Consider the following 21,250-nt stretch of genomic DNA (forward strand, 5'->3'; position numbering starts at 1 on the left):
AGAGCTGCTCCAGTGTTGAGGGGTCGTCCGCCTTTGTGCCTCAAACCTCTGACACTGTCAAGGACCTCTCTTTTTGTGGTGTAAGTGTTCAGATAGAACTGGACGGCTGGATCGCTGCTGTACTGAACAACCGACACACGGTCTTTGCCATCATCCACACTGAGTGTGTCTACTTGTTTTTGGACAAAGTCTCTCATAGCTGGGAATCCACTTCTAGTAGCATCAGATCCATCCAGCAAAAACACCACATCCCTTCCTGCTGGCTGTCTGACCACTAAGAGACATGAGATTTACCATATGTTTAACTTGGTCAATCAAATATTTTGCAGCTAAAAAGCACCATGGTAAAATTGAACTCTTTCTTTACAACCACAACTATTTTATAAAAAAAACAAAAAACAAAAACGAAAACAGAACAAAAAAAAAGGGAAAAACAATCCACTGGCTGATTAAACACAGCAAAACCAAATGATTTCTTTTCACACTGTTTCCTACAATGATACTGGACTTTGAAGATGGGTCATGTTCTTACCAGTCACTGTTGGGGTCAAAGGTGTGACCCTCATTGGCACTGTGCTCATTACAGAAGAGAGCTGTTCTTGAACATTGGGAAGGTCAGTGAACTCAGACACAGATACAGCATGACTGGGCTCGCCAGTTATGGTCTGAAGTTCTCTGGGGTCAGAGCCTCGGGTTCCAATTGCAATGGTCAAGACACCCAGCTGTTTGAGAGCAGAGGCTGGTTCATCAATACTGTCAAATGATCTTCCACCAGTGATCAATATTAGGACCTGCGGAACTCCTGATGGCCGCCTGCTTCCGGCAGAGGCCGTGAAGACGTTATCCCTCAAGTACCGGAGAGCTGCTCCAGTGTTGAGGGGTCGTCCGCCTTTGTGCCTCAAACCTCTGACACTGTCAAGGACCTCTCTTTTTGTGGTGTACGTGTTCAGATAGAACTGGACGGCTGGATCGCTGCTGTACTGAACAACCGACACACGGTCTTTGCCATCATCCACACTGAGTGTGTCTACTTGTTTTTGGACAAAGTCTCTCATAGCTGGGAATCCACTTCTAGTAGCATCAGATCCATCCAGCAAAAACACCACATCCCTTCCTGCTGGCTGTCTGACCACTAAGAGACATGAGATTTACCATATGTTTAACTTGGTCAATCAAATATTTTGCAGCTAAAGAGAAACATCTTGAAATTGAACTCTTTCTTCGCAAGCACAACTATTTTGTAAAAAAACAACAACAATACACTAGCTAACTGAACACAGCAAATCACATTTGGTTTCTTTTCACACTGTTTCCTACCATGATACTGGAGATTACAAAGGAGTCACGTTCTTACCGGTCACTGTTGGTGTCATGGGCGTGGCCCTCACTATCACTTTGCTCATTACAGAAGAGAGCTGTTCTTGGACACTGGGAAGGTCAGTGAACTCGGACACTGACAGAGCATAACTGGGCTCATATGATATTTTCTGCAGCTCTCTAGCATCTGAGGTCCTAGTTCCAATGCCAATCACATAAATGCCTTGCTGTTTGAGAGCTGAGCCTGGGCTATCTACATTATCAAAAGACCTTCCCCCAGTTAGTAAGATCAATATCTGTGGGACACCCTGCAGGCGTCTACTTCCAGAGGAGTTTGTAAAGACGTTGTCTCTGACGTATTGGAGAGCTGCCCCAGTGTTTAGGGGTCTTCCTCCTCTGTGTCTAAGCCCGCTGACCGAGTCCACCACATCCTCCCTTGTGGTATATGTGTTCAGATAGAAATGGACCTCTGGTTCTCTGCTGTACTGGACCACAGAGACATGGTCTTTGTTTTCTCCCACATTGATTTTCTCGACCACTCTCTCTACAAAATCACGCATGGCAGGAAAGCCATTCCTTGTGCCATCAGAACCATCCAGAAGGAATACAATATCTTTTCTGTCACGTGAAGCTGAGAAAAGACAGTAGGACAAAAAAATGAAAACCTTTCACAAAGCTTGTGAGATTATCTTTCACTGGCACACTAATATTTTAACAACACTAGCCTGGCCTACTTCTGTTTTAGAAAGACCACAGCATGCTACCAACTGGTTTGAAATGCACAAAAAACCTATACACACATCACATTCATTTATTTGCTTTTCCTCACTGTAGCTGAAATTAGTAACTTTTGGAGCCAGCAATAGGATGTGTCTGACAACGTACCAATTACGGTTGGTAATTCTGGGGTGACTTCAAAAACTGCAGCTTCCACAGAGGACTCAAGTTGCTGTTGCACTTTGGGTAGGTCAGTAAGTTCAGACACAGATAGAGCATAACTGGGCTCGCCAGTTATGGTCTGAAGTTCTCTGGGGTCAGAGCCTCGGGTTCCAATTGCAATGGTCAAGACACCCAGCTGTTTGAGAGCAGAGGCTGGTTCATCAATACTGTCAAATGATCTTCCACCAGTGATCAATATTAGGACCTGCGGAACTCCTGAGGACCGCCTGCTTCCGGCAGAGGCCGTGAAGACGTTATCCCTCAAGTACCGGAGAGCTGCTCCAGTGTTGAGGGGTCGTCCGCCTTTGTGCCTCAAACCTCTGACACTGTCAAGGACCTCTCTTTTTGTGGTGTAAGTGTTCAGATAGAACTGGACGGCTGGATCGCTGCTGTACTGAACAACCGACACACGGTCTTTGCCATCATCCACACTGAGTGTGTCTACTTGTTTTTGGACAAAGTCTCTCATAGCTGGGAATCCACTTCTAGTAGCATCAGATCCATCCAGCAAAAACACCACATCCCTTCCTGCTGGCTGTCTGACCACTAAGAGACATGAGATTTACCATATGTTTAACTTGGTCAATCAAATATTTTGCAGCTAAAAAGCACCATGGTAAAATTGAACTCTTTCTTTACAACCACAACTATTTTATAAAAAAAACAAAAAACAAAAACGAAAACAGAACAAAAAAAAAGGGAAAAACAATCCACTGGCTGATTAAACACAGCAAAACCAAATGATTTCTTTTCACACTGTTTCCTACAATGATACTGGACTTTGAAGATGGGTCATGTTCTTACCAGTCACTGTTGGGGTCAAAGGTGTGACCCTCATTGGCACTGTGCTCATTACAGAAGAGAGCTGTTCTTGAACATTGGGAAGGTCAGTGAACTCAGACACAGATACAGCATGACTGGGCTCGCCAGTTATGGTCTGAAGTTCTCTGGGGTCAGAGCCTCGGGTTCCAATTGCAATGGTCAAGACACCCAGCTGTTTGAGAGCAGAGGCTGGTTCATCAATACTGTCAAATGATCTTCCACCAGTGATCAATATTAGGACCTGCGGAACTCCTGATGGCCGCCTGCTTCCGGCAGAGGCCGTGAAGACGTTATCCCTCAAGTACCGGAGAGCTGCTCCAGTGTTGAGGGGTCGTCCGCCTTTGTGCCTCAAACCTCTGACACTGTCAAGGACCTCTCTTTTTGTGGTGTACGTGTTCAGATAGAACTGGACGGCTGGATCGCTGCTGTACTGAACAACCGACACACGGTCTTTGCCATCATCCACACTGAGTGTGTCTACTTGTTTTTGGACAAAGTCTCTCATAGCTGGGAATCCACTTCTAGTAGCATCAGATCCATCCAGCAAAAACACCACATCCCTTCCTGCTGGCTGTCTGACCACTAAGAGACATGAGATTTACCATATGTTTAACTTGGTCAATCAAATATTTTGCAGCTAAAGAGAAACATCTTGAAATTGAACTCTTTCTTCGCAAGCACAACTTTTTTTAAAAAAAAAACACAATCCACTAGCTAACTGAACACAGCAAATCACATTTGGTTTCTTTTCACACTGTTTCCTACCATGATACTGGAGATTACAAAGGAGTCACGTTCTTACCGGTCACTGTTGGTGTCATGGGCGTGGCCCTCACTATCACTTTGCTCATTACAGAAGAGAGCTGTTCTTGGACACTGGGAAGGTCAGTGAACTCGGACACTGACAGAGCATAACTGGGCTCATATGATATTTTCTGCAGCTCTCTAGCATCTGAGGTCCTAGTTCCAATGCCAATCACATAAATGCCTTGCTGTTTGAGAGCTGAGCCTGGGCTATCTACATTATCAAAAGACCTTCCCCCAGTTAGTAAGATCAATATCTGTGGGACACCCTGCAGGCGTCTACTTCCAGAGGAGTTTGTAAAGACGTTGTCTCTGACGTATTGGAGAGCTGCCCCAGTGTTTAGGGGTCTTCCTCCTCTGTGTCTAAGCCCGCTGACCGAGTCCACCACATCCTCCCTTGTGGTATATGTGTTCAGATAGAAATGGACCTCTGGTTCTCTGCTGTACTGGACCACAGAGACATGGTCTTTGTTTTCTCCCACATTGATTTTCTCGACCACTCTCTCTACAAAATCACGCATGGCAGGAAAGCCATTCCTTGTGCCATCAGAACCATCCAGAAGGAATACAATATCTTTTCTGTCACGTGAAGCTGAGAAAAGACAGTAGGACAAAAAAATGAAAACCTTTCACAAAGCTTGTGAGATTATCTTTCACTGGCACACTAATATTTTAACAACACTAGCCTGGCCTACTTCTGTTTTAGAAAGACCACAGCATGCTACCAACTGGTTTGAAATGCACAAAAAACCTATACACACATCACATTCATTTATTTGCTTTTCCTCACTGTAGCTGAAATTAGTAACTTTTGGAGCCAGCAATAGGATGTGTCTGACAACGTACCAATTACGGTTGGTAATTCTGGGGTGACTTCAAAAACTGCAGCTTCCACAGAGGACTCAAGTTGCTGTTGCACTTTGGGTAGGTCAGTAAGTTCAGACACAGATAGAGCATAACTGGGCTCGCCAGTTATGGTCTGAAGTTCTCTGGGGTCAGAGCCTCGGGTTCCAATTGCAATGGTCAAGACACCCAGCTGTTTGAGAGCAGAGGCTGGTTCATCAATACTGTCAAATGATCTTCCACCAGTGATCAATATTAGGACCTGCGGAACTCCTGAGGACCGCCTGCTTCCGGCAGAGGCCGTGAAGACGTTATCCCTCAAGTACCGGAGAGCTGCTCCAGTGTTGAGGGGTCGTCCGCCTTTGTGCCTCAAACCTCTGACACTGTCAAGGACCTCTCTTTTTGTGGTGTAAGTGTTCAGATAGAACTGGACGGCTGGATCGCTGCTGTACTGAACAACCGACACACGGTCTTTGCCATCATCCACACTGAGTGTGTCTACTTGTTTTTGGACAAAGTCTCTCATAGCTGGGAATCCACTTCTAGTAGCATCAGATCCATCCAGCAAAAACACCACATCCCTTCCTGCTGGCTGTCTGACCACTAAGAGACATGAGATTTACCATATGTTTAACTTGGTCAATCAAATATTTTGCAGCTAAAAAGCACCATGGTAAAATTGAACTCTTTCTTTACAACCACAACTATTTTATAAAAAAAACAAAAAACAAAAACGAAAACAGAACAAAAAAAAAGGGAAAAACAATCCACTGGCTGATTAAACACAGCAAAACCAAATGATTTCTTTTCACACTGTTTCCTACAATGATACTGGACTTTGAAGATGGGTCATGTTCTTACCAGTCACTGTTGGGGTCAAAGGTGTGACCCTCATTGGCACTGTGCTCATTACAGAAGAGAGCTGTTCTTGAACATTGGGAAGGTCAGTGAACTCAGACACAGATACAGCATGACTGGGCTCACCAGTTATGGTCTGAAGTTCTCTGGGGTCAGAGCCTCGGGTTCCAATTGCAATGGTCAAGACACCCAGCTGTTTGAGAGCAGAGGCTGGTTCATCAATACTGTCAAATGATCTTCCACCAGTGATCAATATTAGGACCTGCGGAACTCCTGATGGCCGCCTGCTTCCGGCAGAGGCCGTGAAGACGTTATCCCTCAAGTACCGGAGAGCTGCTCCAGTGTTGAGGGGTCGTCCGCCTTTGTGCCTCAAACCTCTGACACTGTCAAGGACCTCTCTTTTTGTGGTGTACGTGTTCAGATAGAACTGGACGGCTGGATCGCTGCTGTACTGAACAACCGACACACGGTCTTTGCCATCATCCACACTGAGTGTGTCTACTTGTTTTTGGACAAAGTCTCTTATAGCTGGGAATCCACTTCTAGTAGCATCAGATCCATCCAGCAAAAACACCACATCCCTTCCTGCTGGCTGTCTGACCACTAAGAGACATGAGATTTACCATATGTTTAACTTGGTCAATCAAATATTTTGCATCTAAAGAGAAACATCTTGAAATTGAACTCTTTCTTCGCAAGCACAACTATTTAAAAAAAAAAACACAATCCACTAGCTAACTGAACACAGCAAATCACATTTGGTTTCTTTTCACACTGTTTCCTACCATGATACTGGAGATTACAAAGGAGTCACGTTCTTACCGGTCACTGTTGGTGTCATGGGCGTGGCCCTCACTATCACTTTGCTCATTACAGAAGAGAGCTGTTCTTGGACACTGGGAAGGTCAGTGAACTCGGACACTGACAGAGCATAACTGGGCTCATATGATATTTTCTGCAGCTCTCTAGCATCTGAGGTCCTAGTTCCAATGCCAATCACATAAATGCCCTGCTGTTTGAGAGCTGAGGCTGGGCTATCTACATTGTCAAAAGACCTTCCCCCAGTTAGTAAGATCAATATCTGTGGGACACCCTGCAGGCGTCTACTTCCAGAGGAGTTTGTAAAGACGTCGTCTCTGACGTATTGGAGAGCTGACCCAGTGTTTAGGGGTCTTCCTCCTCTGTGTCTAAGCCCTCTGACCGAGTCCACCACATCCTCCCTTGTGGTATATGTGTTCAGATAGAAATGGACCTCTGGTTCTCTGCTGTACTGGACCACAGAGACATGGTCTTTGTTTTCTCCCACATTGATTTTCTCCACCACTCTCTCTACAAAATCACGCATGGCAGGAAAGCCATTCCTTGTGCCATCAGAACCATCCAGAAGGAATACAATATCTTTTCTGTCACGTGAAGCTGAGAAAAGACAGTAGGACAAAAAAATGAAAACCTTTCACAAAGCTTGTGAGATTATCTTTCACTGGCACACTAATATTTTAACAACACTAGCCTGGCCTACTTCTGTTTTAGAAAGACCACAGCATGCTACCAACTGGTTTGAAATGCACAAAAGACCTATACACACATCACATTCATTTATTTGCTTTTCCTCACTGTAGCTAAAATTAATAACTTTTGGAGCAAGCAACAGGATGTGTCTGACAACGTACCAATTACGGTTGGTAATTCTGGGGTGACTTCAAAAACTGCAGCTTCCACAGAGGACTCAAGTTGCTGTTGCACTTTGGGTAGGTCAGTAAGTTCAGACACAGATAGAGCATAACTGGGCTCGCCAGTTATGGTCTGAAGTTCTCTGGGGTCAGAGCCTCGGGTTCCAATTGCAATGGTCAAGACACCCAGCTGTTTGAGAGCAGAGGCTGGTTCATCAATACTGTCAAATGATCTTCCACCAGTGATCAATATTAGGACCTGCGGAACTCCTGAGGGCCGCCTGCTTCCGGCAGAGGCCGTGAAGACGTTATCCCTCAAGTACCGGAGAGCTGCTCCAGTGTTGAGGGGTCGTCCGCCTTTGTGCCTCAAACCTCTGACACTGTCAAGGACCTCTCTTTTTGTGGTGTACGTGTTCAGATAGAACTGGACGGCTGGATCGCTGCTGTACTGAACAACCGACACACGGTCTTTGCCATCATCCACACTGAGTGTGTCTACTTGTTTTTGGACAAAGTCTCTCATAGCTGGGAATCCACTTCTAGTAGCATCAGATCCATCCAGCAAAAACACCACATCCCTTCCTGCTGGCTGTCTGACCACTAAGAGACATGAGATTTACCATATGTTTAACTTGGTCAATCAAATATTTTGCAGCTAAAAAGCACCATGGTAAAAGTGAACTCTTTCTTTACAACCACAACTATTTTATAAAAAAAACAAAAACGAAAACAGAACAAAAAAAAAGGAAAAACAATCCACTGGCTGATTAAACACAGCAAAACCAAATGATTTCTTTTCACACTGTTTCCTACAATGATACTGGACTTTGAAGATGGGTCATGTTCTTACCAGTTACTGTTGGGGTCAAAGGTGTGACCCTCATTGGCACTGTGCTCATTACAGAAGAGAGCTGTTCTTGAACATTGGGAAGGTCAGTGAACTCAGACACAGATACAGCATGACTGGGCTCGCCAGTTATGGTCTGAAGTTCTCTGGGGTCAGAGCCTCGGGTTCCAATTGCAATGGTCAAGACACCCAGCTGTTTGAGAGCAGAGGCTGGTTCATCAATACTGTCAAATGATCTTCCACCAGTGATCAATATTAGGACCTGCGGAACTCCTGAGGGCCGCCTGCTTCCGGCAGAGGCCGTGAAGACGTTATCCCTCAAGTACCGGAGAGCTGCTCCAGTGTTGAGGGGTCGTCCGCCTTTGTGCCTCAAACCTCTGACACTGTCAAGGACCTCTCTTTTTGTGGTGTACGTGTTCAGATAGAACTGGACGGCTGGATCGCTGCTGTACTGAACAACCGACACATGGTATTTGCCATCATCCACACTGAGTGTGTCTACTTGTTTTTGGACAAAGTCTCTTATAGCTGGGAATCCACTTCTAGTAGCATCAGATCCATCCAGCAAAAACACCACATCCCTTCCTGCTGGCTGTCTGACCACTAAGAGACATGAGATTTACCATATGTTTAACTTGGTCAATCAAATATTTTGCAGCTAAAGAGAAACATCTTGAAATTGAACTCTTTCTTCGCAAGCACAACTATTTAAAAAGAAAAACACAATCCACTAGCTAACTGAACACAGCAAATCACATTTGGTTTCTTTTCACACTGTTTCCTACCATGATACTGGAGATTACAAAGGAGTCACGTTCTTACCGGTCACTGTTGGTGTCATGGGCGTGGCCCTCACTATCACTTTGCTCATTACAGAAGAGAGCTGTTCTTGGACACTGGGAAGGTCAGTGAACTCGGACACTGACAGAGCATAACTGGGCTCATATGATATTTTCTGCAGCTCTCTAGCATCTGAGGTCCTAGTTCCAATGCCAATCACATAAATGCCCTGCTGTTTGAGAGCTGAGGCTGGGCTATCTACATTGTCAAAAGACCTTCCCCCAGTTAGTAAAATCAATATCTGTGGGACACCCTGCAGGCGTCTACTTCCAGAGGAGTTTGTAAAGACGTTGTCTCTGACGTATTGGAGAGCTGCCCCAGTGTTTAGGGGTCTTCCTCCTCTGTGTCTAAGCCCTCTGACCGAGTCCACCACATCCTCCCTTGTGGTATATGTGTTCAGATAGAAATGGACCTCTGGTTCTCTGCTGTACTGGACCACAGAGACATGGTCTTTGTTTTCTCCCACATTGATTTTCTCCACCATTCTCTCTACAAAATCACGCATGGCAGGAAAGCCATTCCTTGTGCCATCAGAACCATCCAGAAGGAATACAATATCTTTTCTGTCACGTGAAGCTGAGAAAAGACAGTAGGACAAAAAAATGAAAACCTTTCACAAAGCTTGTGAGATTATCTTTCACTGGCACACTAATATTTTAACAACACTAGCCTGGCCTACTTCTGTTTTAGAAAGACCACAGCATGCTACCAACTGGTTTGAAATGCACAAAAAACCTATACACACATCACATTCATTTATTTGCTTTTCCTCACTGTAGCTAAAATTAATAACTTTTGGAGCCAGCAACAGGATGTGTCTGACAACGTACCAATTACGGTTGGTAATTCTGGGGTGACTTCAAAAACTGCAGCTTCCACAGAGGACTCAAGTTGCTGTTGCACTTTGGGTAGGTCAGTAAGTTCAGACACAGATAGAGCATAACTGGGCTCGCCAGTTATGGTCTGAAGTTCTCTGGGGTCAGAGCCTCGGGTTCCAATTGCAATGGTCAAGACACCCAGCTGTTTGAGAGCAGAGGCTGGTTCATCAATACTGTCAAATGATCTTCCACCAGTGATCAATATTAGGACCTGCGGAACTCCTGATGGCCGCCTGCTTCCGGCAGAGGCCGTGAAGACGTTATCCCTCAAGTACCGGAGAGCTGCTCCAGTGTTGAGGGGTCGTCCGCCTTTGTGCCTCAAACCTCTGACACTGTCAAGGACCTCTCTTTTTGTGGTGTACGTGTTCAGATAGAACTGGACGGCTGGATCGCTGCTGTACTGAACAACCGACACACGGTCTTTGCCATCATCCACACTGAGTGTGTCTACTTGTTTTTGGACAAAGTCTCTCATAGCTGGGAATCCACTTCTAGTAGCATCAGATCCATCCATCAAAAACACCACATCCCTTCCTGCTGGCTGTCTGACCACTAAGTGACATGAGATTTACCATATGTTTAACTTGGTCAATCAAATATTTTGCAGCTAAAAAGCACCATGGTAAAAGTGAACTCTTTCTTTACAACCACAACTATTTTATAAAAAAAAACAAAAAACAAAAACGAAAACAGAACAAAAAAAAAAAGGAAAAACAATCCACTGGCTGATTAAACACAGCAAAACCAAATGATTTCTTTTCACACTGTTTCCTACAATGATACTGGACTTTGAAGATGGGTCATGTTCTTACCAGTTACTGTTGGGGTCAAAGGTGTGACCCTCATTGGCACTGTGCTCATTACAGAAGAGAGCTGTTCTTGAACATTGGGAAGGTCAGTGAACTCAGACACAGATACAGCATGACTGGGCTCGCCAGTTATGGTCTGAAGTTCTCTGGGGTCAGAGCCTCGGGTTCCAATTGCAATGGTCAAGACACCCAGCTGTTTGAGAGCAGAGGCTGGTTCATCAATACTGTCAAATGATCTTCCACCAGTGATCAATATTAGGACCTGCGGAACTCCTGATGGCCGCCTGCTTCCGGCAGAGGCCGTGAAGACGTTATCCCTCAAGTACCGGAGAGCTGCTCCAGTGTTGAGGGGTCGTCCGCCTTTGTGCCTCAAACCTCTGACACTGTCAAGGACCTCTCTTTTTGTGGTGTACGTGTTCAGATAGAACTGGACGGCTGGATCGCTGCTGTACTGAACAACCGACACACGGTCTTTGCCATCATCCACACTGAGTGTGTCTACTTGTTTTTGGACAAAGTCTCTCATAGCTGGGAATCCACTTCTAGTAGCATCAGATCCATCCATCAAAAACACCACATCCCTTCCTGCTGGCTGTCTGACCACTAAGTGACATGAGATTTACCATATGTTTAACTTGGTCAATCAAATATTTTGCAGCTAAAAAGCACCATGGTAAAAGTGAACTCTTTCTTTACAACCACAACTATTTTATAAAAAAAAACAAAAAACAAAAACAAAAACAGAACAAAAAAAAAAAGGAAAAACAATCCACTGGCTGATTAAACACAGCAAAACCAAATGATTTCTTTTCACACTGTTTCCTACAATGATACTGGACTTTGAAGATGGGTCATGTTCTTACCAGTTACTGTTGGGGTCAAAGGTGTGACCCTCATTGGCACTGTGCTCATTACAGAAGAGAGCTGTTCTTGAACATTGGGAAGGTCAGTGAACTCAGACACAGATACAGCATGACTGGGCTCGCCAGTTATGGTCTGAAGTTCTCTGGGGTCAGAGCCTCGGGTTCCAATTGCAATGGTCAAGACACCCAGCTGTTTGAGAGCAGAGGCTGGTTCATCAATACTGTCAAATGATCTTCCACCAGTGATCAATATTAGGACCTGCGGAACTCCTGATGGCCGCCTGCTTCCGGCAGAGGCCGTGAAGACGTTATCCCTCAAGTACCGGAGAGCTGCTCCAGTGTTGAGGGGTCGTCCGCCTTTGTGCCTCAAACCTCTGACACTGTCAAGGACCTCTCTTTTTGTGGTGTACGTGTTCAGATAGAACTGGACGGCTGGATCGCTGCTGTACTGAACAACCGACACACGGTCTTTGCCATCATCCACACTGAGTGTGTCTACTTGTTTTTGGACAAAGTCTCTCATAGCTGGGAATCCACTTCTAGTAGCATCAGATCCATCCAGCAAAAACACCACATCCCTTCCTGCTGGCTGTCTGACCACTAAGAGACATGAGATTTACCATATGTTTAACTTGGTCAATCAAATATTTTGCAGCTAAAGAGAAACATCTTGAAATTGAACTCTTTCTTCGCAAGCACAACTTTTTTTTAAAAAAAACACAATCCACTAGCTAACTGAACACAGCAAATCACATTTGGTTTCTTTTCACACTGTTTCCTACCATGATACTGGAGATTACAAAGGAGTCACGTTCTTACCGGTCACTGTTGGTGTCATGGGCGTGGCCCTCACTATCACTTTGCTCATTACAGAAGAGAGCTGTTCTTGGACACTGGGAAGGTCAGTGAACTCGGACACTGACAGAGCATAACTGGGCTCATATGATATTTTCTGCAGCTCTCTAGCATCTGAGGTCCTAGTTCCAATGCCAATCACATAAATGCCCTGCTGTTTGAGAGCTGAGGCTGGGCTATCTACATTGTCAAAAGACCTTCCCCCAGTTAGTAAGATCAATATCTGTGGGACACCCTGCAGGCGTCTACTTCCAGAGGAGTTTGTAAAGACGTTGTCTCTGACGTATTGGAGAGCTGCCCCAGTGTTTAGGGGTCTTCCTCCTCTGTGTCTAAGCCCTCTGACCGAGTCCACCACATCCTCCCTTGTGGTATATGTGTTCAGATAGAAATGGACCTCTGGTTCTCTGCTGTACTGGACCACAGAGACATGGTCTTTGTTTTCTCCCACATTGATTTTCTCCACCACTCTCTCTACAAAATCACGCATGGCAGGAAAGCCATTCCTTGTGCCATCAGAACCATCCAGAAGGAATACAATATCTTTTCTGTCACGTGAAGCTGAGAAAAGACAGTAGGACAAAAAAATGAAAACCTTTCACAAAGCTTGTGAGATTATCTTTCACTGGCACACTAATATTTTAACAACACTAGCCTGGCCTACTTCTGTTTTAGAAAGACCACAGCATGCTACCAACTGGTTTGAAATGCACAAAAAACCTATACACACATCACATTCATTTATTTGCTTTTCCTCACTGTAGCTAAAATTAATAACTTTTGGAGCAAGCAACAGGATGTGTCTGACAACGTACCAATTACGGTTGGTAATTCTGGGGTGACTTCAAAAACTGCAGCTTCCACAGAGGACTCAAGTTGCTGTTGCACTTTGGGTAGGTCAGTAAGTTCAGACACAGATAGAGCATAACTGGGCTCACCAGTTATGGTCTGAAGTTCTCTGGGGTCAGAGCCTCGGGTTCCAATTGCAATGGTCAAGACACCCAGCTGTTTGAGAGCAGAGGCTGGTTCATCAATACTGTCAAATGATCTTCCACCAGTGATCAATATTAGGACCTGCGGAACTCCTGAGGGCCGCCTGCTTCCGGCAGAGGCCGTGAAGACGTTATCCCTCAAGTACCGGAGAGCTGCTCCAGTGTTGAGGGGTCGTCCGCCTTTGTGCCTCAAACCTCTGACACTGTCAAGGACCTCTCTTTTTGTGGTGTACGTGTTCAGATAGAACTGGACGGCTGGATCGCTGCTGTACTGAACAACCGACACACGGTCTTTGCCATCATCCACACTGAGTGTGTCTACTTGTTTTTGGACAAAGTCTCTCATAGCTGGGAATCCACTTCTAGTAGCATCAGATCCATCCAGCAAAAACACCACATCCCTTCCTGCTGGCTGTCTGACCACTAAGAGACATGAGATTTACCATATGTTTAACTTGGTCAATCAAATATTTTGCAGCTAAAAAGCACCATGGTAAAAGTGAACTCTTTCTTTACAACCACAACTATTTTATAAAAAAAACAAAAAACAAAAACGAAAACAGAACAAAAAAAAAAGGAAAAACAATCCACTGGCTGATTAAACACAGCAAAACCAAATGATTTCTTTTCACACTGTTTCCTACAATGATACTGGACTTTGAAGATGGGTCATGTTCTTACCAGTTACTGTTGGGGTCAAAGGTGTGACCCTCATTGGCACTGTGCTCATTACAGAAGAGAGCTGTTCTTGAACATTGGGAAGGTCAGTGAACTCAGACACAGATACAGCATGACTGGGCTCGCCAGTTATGGTCTGAAGTTCTCTGGGGTCAGAGCCTCGGGTTCCAATTGCAATGGTCAAGACACCCAGCTGTTTGAGAGCAGAGGCTGGTTCATCAATACTGTCAAATGATCTTCCACCAGTGATCAATATTAGGACCTGCGGAACTCCTGATGGCCGCCTGCTTCCGGCAGAGGCCGTGAAGACGTTATCCCTCAAGTACCGGAGAGCTGCTCCAGTGTTGAGGGGTCGTCCGCCTTTGTGCCTCAAACCTCTGACACTGTCAAGGACCTCTCTTTTTGTGGTGTACGTGTTCAGATAGAACTGGACGGCTGGATCGCTGCTGAACTGAACAACCGACACACGGTCTTTGCCATCATCCACACTGAGTGTGTCTACTTGTTTTTGGACAAAGTCTCTTATAGCTGGGAATCCACTTCTAGTAGCATCAGATCCATCCAGCAAAAACACCACATCCCTTCCTGCTGGCTGTCTGACCACTAAGAGACATGAGATTTACCATATGTTTAACTTGGTCAATCAAATATTTTGCAGCTAAAAAGCACCATGGTAAAAGTGAACTCTTTCTTTACAACCACAACTATTTTATAAAAAAAACAAAAACGAAAACAGAACAAAAAAAAAGGAAAAACAATCCACTGGCTGATTAAACACAGCAAAACCAAATGATTTCTTTTCACACTGTTTCCTACAATGATACTGGACTTTGAAGATGGGTCATGTTCTTACCAGTTACTGTTGGGGTCAAAGGTGTGACCCTCATTGGCACTGTGCTCATTACAGAAGAGAGCTGTTCTTGAACATTGGGAAGGTCAGTGAACTCAGACACAGATACAGCATGACTGGGCTCGCCAGTTATGGTCTGAAGTTCTCTGGGGTCAGAGCCTCGGGTTCCAATTGCAATGGTCAAGACACCCAGCTGTTTGAGAGCAGAGGCTGGTTCATCAATACTGTCAAATGATCTTCCACCAGTGATCAATATTAGGACCTGCGGAACTCCTGATGGCCGCCTGCTTCCGGCAGAGGCCGTGAAGACGTTATCCCTCAAGTACCGGAGAGCTGCTCCAGTGTTGAGGGGTCGTCCGCCTTTGTGCCTCAAACCTCTGACACTGTCAAGGACCTCTCTTTTTGTGGTGTACGTGTTCAGATAGAACTGGACGGCTGGATCGCTGCTGTACTGAACAACCGACACACGGTCTTTGCCATCATCCACACTGAGTGTGTCTACTTGTTTTTGGACAAAGTCTCTTATAGCTGGGAATCCACTTCTAGTAGCATCAGATCCATCCAGCAAAAACACCACATCCCTTCCTGCTGGCTGTCTGACCACTAAGAGACATGAGATTTACCATATGTTTAACTTGGTCAATCAAATATTTTGCAGCTAAAGAGAAACATCTTGAAATTGAACTCTTTCTTCGCAAGCACAACTATTTAAAAAAAAAAAAAAAAGACAATCCACTAGCTAACTGAACACAGCAAATCACATTTGGTTTCTTTTCACACTGTTTCCTACCATGATACTGGAGATTACAAAAGAGTCACGTTCTTACCGGTCACTGTTGGTGTCATGGGCGTGGCCCTCACTATCACTTTGCTCATTACAGAAGAGAGCTGTTCTTGGACACTGGGAAGGTCAGTGAACTCGGACACTGACAGAGCATAACTGGGCTCATATGATATTTTCTGCAGCTCTCTAGCATCTGAGGTCCTAGTTCCAATGCCAATCACATAAATGCCCTGCTGTTTGAGAGCTGAGGCTGGGCTATCTACATTGTCAAAAGACCTTCCCCCAGTTAGTAAGATCAATATCTGTGGGACACCCTGCAGGCGTCTACTTCCAGAGGAGTTTGTAAAGACGTTGTCTCTGACGTATTGGAGAGCTGCCCCAGTGTTTAGGGGTCTTCCTCCTCTGTGTCTAAGCCCTCTGACCGAGTCCACCACATCCTCCCTTGTGGTATATGTGTTCAGATAGAAATGGACCTCTGGTTCTCTGCTGTACTGGACCACAGAGACATGGTCTTTGTTTTCTCCCACATTGATTTTCTCCACCATTCTCTCTACAAAATCACGCATGGCAGGAAAGCCATTCCTTGTGCCATCAGAACCATCCAGAAGGAATACAATATCTTTTCTGTCACGTGAAGCTGAGAAAAGACAGTAGGACAAAAAAATGAAAACCTTTCACAAAGCTTGTGAGATTATCTTTCACTGGCACACTAATATTTTAACAACACTAGCCTGGCCTACTTCTGTTTTAGAAAGACCACAGCATGCTACTAACTGGTTTGAAATGCACAAAAAACCTATACACACATCACATTCATTTATTTGCTTTTCCTCACTGTAGCTAAAATTAATAACTTTTGGAGCAAGCAACAGGATGTGTCTGACAACGTACCAATTACGGTTGGTAATTCTGGGGTGACTTCAAAAACTGCAGCTTCCACAGAGGACTCAAGTTGCTGTTGCACTTTGGGTAGGTCAGTAAGTTCAGACACAGATAGAGCATAACTGGGCTCGCCAGTTATGGTCTGAAGTTCTCTGGGGTCAGAGCCTCGGGTTCCAATTGCAATGGTCAAGACACCCAGCTGTTTGAGAGCAGAGGCTGGTTCATCAATACTGTCAAATGATCTTCCACCAGTGATCAATATTAGGACCTGCGGAACTCCTGAGGGCCGCCTGCTTCCGGCAGAGGCCGTGAAGACGTTATCCCTCAAGTACCGGAGAGCTGCTCCAGTGTTGAGGGGTCGTCCGCCTTTGTGCCTCAAACCTCTGACACTGTCAAGGACCTCTCTTTTTGTGGTGTACGTGTTCAGATAGAACTGGACGGCTGGATCGCTGCTGTACTGAACAACCGACACACGGTCTTTGCCATCATCCACACTGAGTGTGTCTACTTGTTTTTGGACAAAGTCTCTCATAGCTGGGAATCCACTTCTAGTAGCATCAGATCCATCCATCAAAAACACCACATCCCTTCCTGCTGGCTGTCTGACCACTAAGAGACATGAGATTTACCATATGTTTAACTTGGTCAATCAAATATTTTGCAGCTAAAGAGAAACATCTTGAAATTGAACTCTTTCTTTACAACCACAACTATTTTATAAAAAAAAACAAAAAACAAAAACGAAAACAGAACAAAAAAAAAAGGAAAAACAATCCACTGGCTGATTAAACACAGCAAAACCAAATGATTTCTTTTCACACTGTTTCCTACAATGATACTGGACTTTGAAGATGGGTCATGTTCTTACCAGTTACTGTTGGGGTCAAAGGTGTGACCCTCATTGGCACTGTGCTCATTACAGAAGAGACCTGTTCTTGAACATTGGGAAGGTCAGTGAACTCAGACACAGATACAGCATGACTGGGCTCGCCAGTTATGGTCTGAAGTTCTCTGGGGTCAGAGCCTCGGGTTCCAATTGCAATGGTCAAGACACCCAGCTGTTTGAGAGCAGAGGCTGGTTCATCAATACTGTCAAATGATCTTCCACCAGTGATCAATATTAGGACCTGCGGAACTCCTGATGGCCGCCTGCTTCCGGCAGAGGCCGTGAAGACGTTATCCCTCAAGTACCGGAGAGCTGCTCCAGTGTTGAGGGGTCGTCCGCCTTTGTGCCTCAATCCTCTGACACTGTCAAGGACCTCTCTTTTTGTGGTGTACGTGTTCAGATAGAACTGGACGGCTGGATCGCTGCTGTACTGAACAACCGACACACGGTCTTTGCCATCATCCACACTGAGTGTGTCTACTTGTTTTTGGACAAAGTCTCTCATAGCTGGGAATCCACTTCTAGTAGCATCAGATCCATCCAGCAAAAACACCACATCCCTTCCTGCTGGCTGTCTGACCACTAAGAGACATGAGATTTACCATATGTTTAACTTGGTCAATCAAATATTTTGCAGCTAAAGAGAAACATCTTGAAATTGAACTCTTTCTTCGCAAGCACAACTTTTTTAAAAAAAAAACACAATCCACTAGCTAACTGAACACAGCAAATCACATTTGGTTTCTTTTCACACTGTTTCCTACCATGATACTGGAGATTACAAAGGAGTCACGTTCTTACCGGTCACTGTTGGTGTCATGGGCGTGGCCCTCACTATCACTTTGCTCATTACAGAAGAGAGCTGTTCTTGGACACTGGGAAGGTCAGTGAACTCAGACACTGACAGAGCATAACTGGGCTCATATGATATTTTCTGCAGCTCTCTAGCATCTGAGGTCCTAGTTCCAATGCCAATCACATAAATGCCCTGCTGTTTGAGAGCTGAGGCTGGGTTATCTACATTGTCAAAAGACCTTCCCCCAGTTAGTAAGATCAATATCTGTGGGACACCCTGCAGGCGTCTACTTCCAGAGGAGTTTGTAAAGACGTTGTCTCTGACGTATTGGAGAGCTGCCCCAGTGTTTAGGGGTCTTCCTCCTCTGTGTCTAAGCCCTCTGACCGAGTCCACCACATCCTCCCTTGTGGTATATGTGTTCAGATAGAAATGGACCTCTGGTTCTCTGCTGTACTGGACCACAGAGACATGGTCTTTGTTTTCTCCCACATTGATTTTCTCCACCATTCTCTCTACAAAATCACGCATGGCAGGAAAGCCATTCCTTGTGCCATCAGAACCATCCAGAAGGAATACAATATCTTTTCTGTCACGTGAAGCTGAGAAAAGACAGTAGGACAAAAAAATGAAAACCTTTCACAAAGCTTGTGAGATTATCTTTCACTGGCACACTAATATTTTAACAACACTAGCCTGGCCTACTTCTGTTTTAGAAAGACCACAGCATGCTACCAACTGGTTTGAAATGCACAAAAAACCTATACACACATCACATTCATTTATTTGCTTTTCCTCACTGTAGCTAAAATTAATAACTTTTGGTGCAAGCAACAGGATGTGTCTGACAACGTACCAATTACGGTTGGTAATTCTGGGGTGACTTCAAAAACTGCAGCTTCCACAGAGGACTCAAGTTGCTGTTGCACTTTGGGTAGGTCAGTAAGTTCAGACACAGATAGAGCATAACTGGGCTCGCCAGTTATGGTCTGAAGTTCTCTGGGGTCAGAGCCTCGGGTTCCAATTGCAATGGTCAAGACACCCAGCTGTTTGAGAGCAGAGGCTGGTTCATCAATACTGTCAAATGATCTTCCACCAGTGATCAATATTAGGACCTGCGGAACTCCTGATGGCCGCCTGCTTCCGGCAGAGGCCGTGAAGACGTTATCCCTCAAGTACCGGAGAGCTGCTCCAGTGTTGAGGGGTCGTCCGCCTTTGTGCCTCAAACCTCTGACACTGTCAAGGACCTCTCTTTTTGTGGTGTACGTGTTCAGATAGAACTGGACGGCTGGATCGCTGCTGTACTGAACAACCGACACACGGTCTTTGCCATCATCCACACTGAGTGTGTCTACTTGTTTTTGGACAAAGTCTCTCATAGCTGGGAATCCACTTCTAGTAGCATCAGATCCATCCAGCAAAAACACCACATCCCTTCCTGCTGGCTGTCTGACCACTAAGAGACATGAGATTTACCATATGTTTAACTTGGTCAATCAAATATTTTGCAGCTAAAAAGCACCATGGTAAAAGTGACCTCTTTCTTTACAACCACAACTATTTTATAAAAAAAACAAAAAACAAAAACGAAAACAGAACAAAAAAAAAAAGGAAAAACAATCCACTGGCTGATTAAACACAGCAAAACCAAATGATTTCTTTTCACACTGTTTCCTACAATGATACTGGACTTTGAAGATGGGTCATGTTCTTACCAGTTACTGTTGGGGTCAAAGGTGTGACCCTCATTGGCACTGTGCTCATTACAGAAGAGAGCTGTTCTTGAACATTGGGAAGGTCAGTGAACTCAGACACAGATACAGCATGACTGGGCTCGCCAGTTATGGTCTGAAGTTCTCTGGGGTCAGAGCCTCGGGTTCCAATTGCAATGGTCAAGACACCCAGCTGTTTGAGAGCAGAGGCTGGTTCATCAATACTGTCAAATGATCTTCCACCAGTGATCAATATTAGGACCTGCGGAACTCCTGATGGCCGCCTGCTTCCGGCAGAGGCCGTGAAGACGTTATCCCTCAAGTACCGGAGAGCTGCTCCAGTGTTGAGGGGTCGTCCGCCTTTGTGCCTCAAACCTCTGACACTGTCAAGGACCTCTCTTTTTGTGGTGTACGTGTTCAGATAGAACTGGACGGCTGGATCGCTGCTGTACTGAACAACCGACACACGGTCTTTGCCATCATCCACACTGAGTGTGTCTACTTGTTTTTGGACAAAGTCTCTCATAGCTGGGAATCCACTTCTAGTAGCATCAGATCCATCCAGCAAAAACACCACATCCCTTCCTGCTGGCTGTCTGACCACTAAGAGACATGAGATTTACCATATGTTTAACTTGGTCAATCAAATATTTTGCAGCTAAAGAGAAACATCTTGAAATTGAACTCTTTCTTCGCAAGCACAACTTTTTTTAAAAAAAAACACAATCCACTAGCTAACTGAACACAGCAAATCACTTTTGGTTTCTTTTCACACTGTTTCCTACCATGATACTGGAGATTACAAAGGAGTCACGTTCTTACCGGTCACTGTTGGTGTCATGGGCGTGGCCCTCACTATCACTTTGCTCATTACAGAAGAGAGCTGTTCTTGGACACTGGGAAGGTCAGTGAACTCGGACACTGACAGAGCATAACTGGGCTCATATGATATTTTCTGCAGCTCTCTAGCATCTGAGGTCCTAGTTCCAATGCCAATCACATAAATGCCCTGCTGTTTGAGAGCTGAGGCTGGGCTATCTACATTGTCAAAAGACCTTCCCCCAGTTAGTAAGATCAATATCTGTGGGACACCCTGCAGGCGTCTACTTCCAGAGGAGTTTGTAAAGACGTTGTCTCTGACGTATTGGAGAGCTGCCCCAGTGTTTAGGGGTCTTCCTCCTCTGTGTCTAAGCCCTCTGACCGAGTCCACCACATCCTCCCTTGTGGTATATGTGTTCAGATAGAAATGGACCTCTGGTTCTCTGCTGTACTGGACCACAGAGACATGGTCTTTGTTTTCTCCCACATTGATTTTCTCCACCATTCTCTCT

General features: G+C 45.1%; 1 protein-coding gene across 5 annotated transcripts in view; it reads right to left on the bottom strand.

The window, feature by feature from the left end:
- The window catches only part of LOC113008249 (collagen alpha-3(VI) chain), a 108,185-nt gene that overhangs the window by 56,011 nt on the left and 30,924 nt on the right, over nucleotides 1-21,250 (bottom strand). The window lies entirely within an intron of this gene.

Source organism: Astatotilapia calliptera, chromosome 16 (assembly GCF_964374335.1).
Source record: "Astatotilapia calliptera chromosome 16, fAstCal68.1, whole genome shotgun sequence".
Lineage (NCBI taxonomy): Eukaryota > Metazoa > Chordata > Actinopteri > Cichliformes > Cichlidae > Astatotilapia > Astatotilapia calliptera.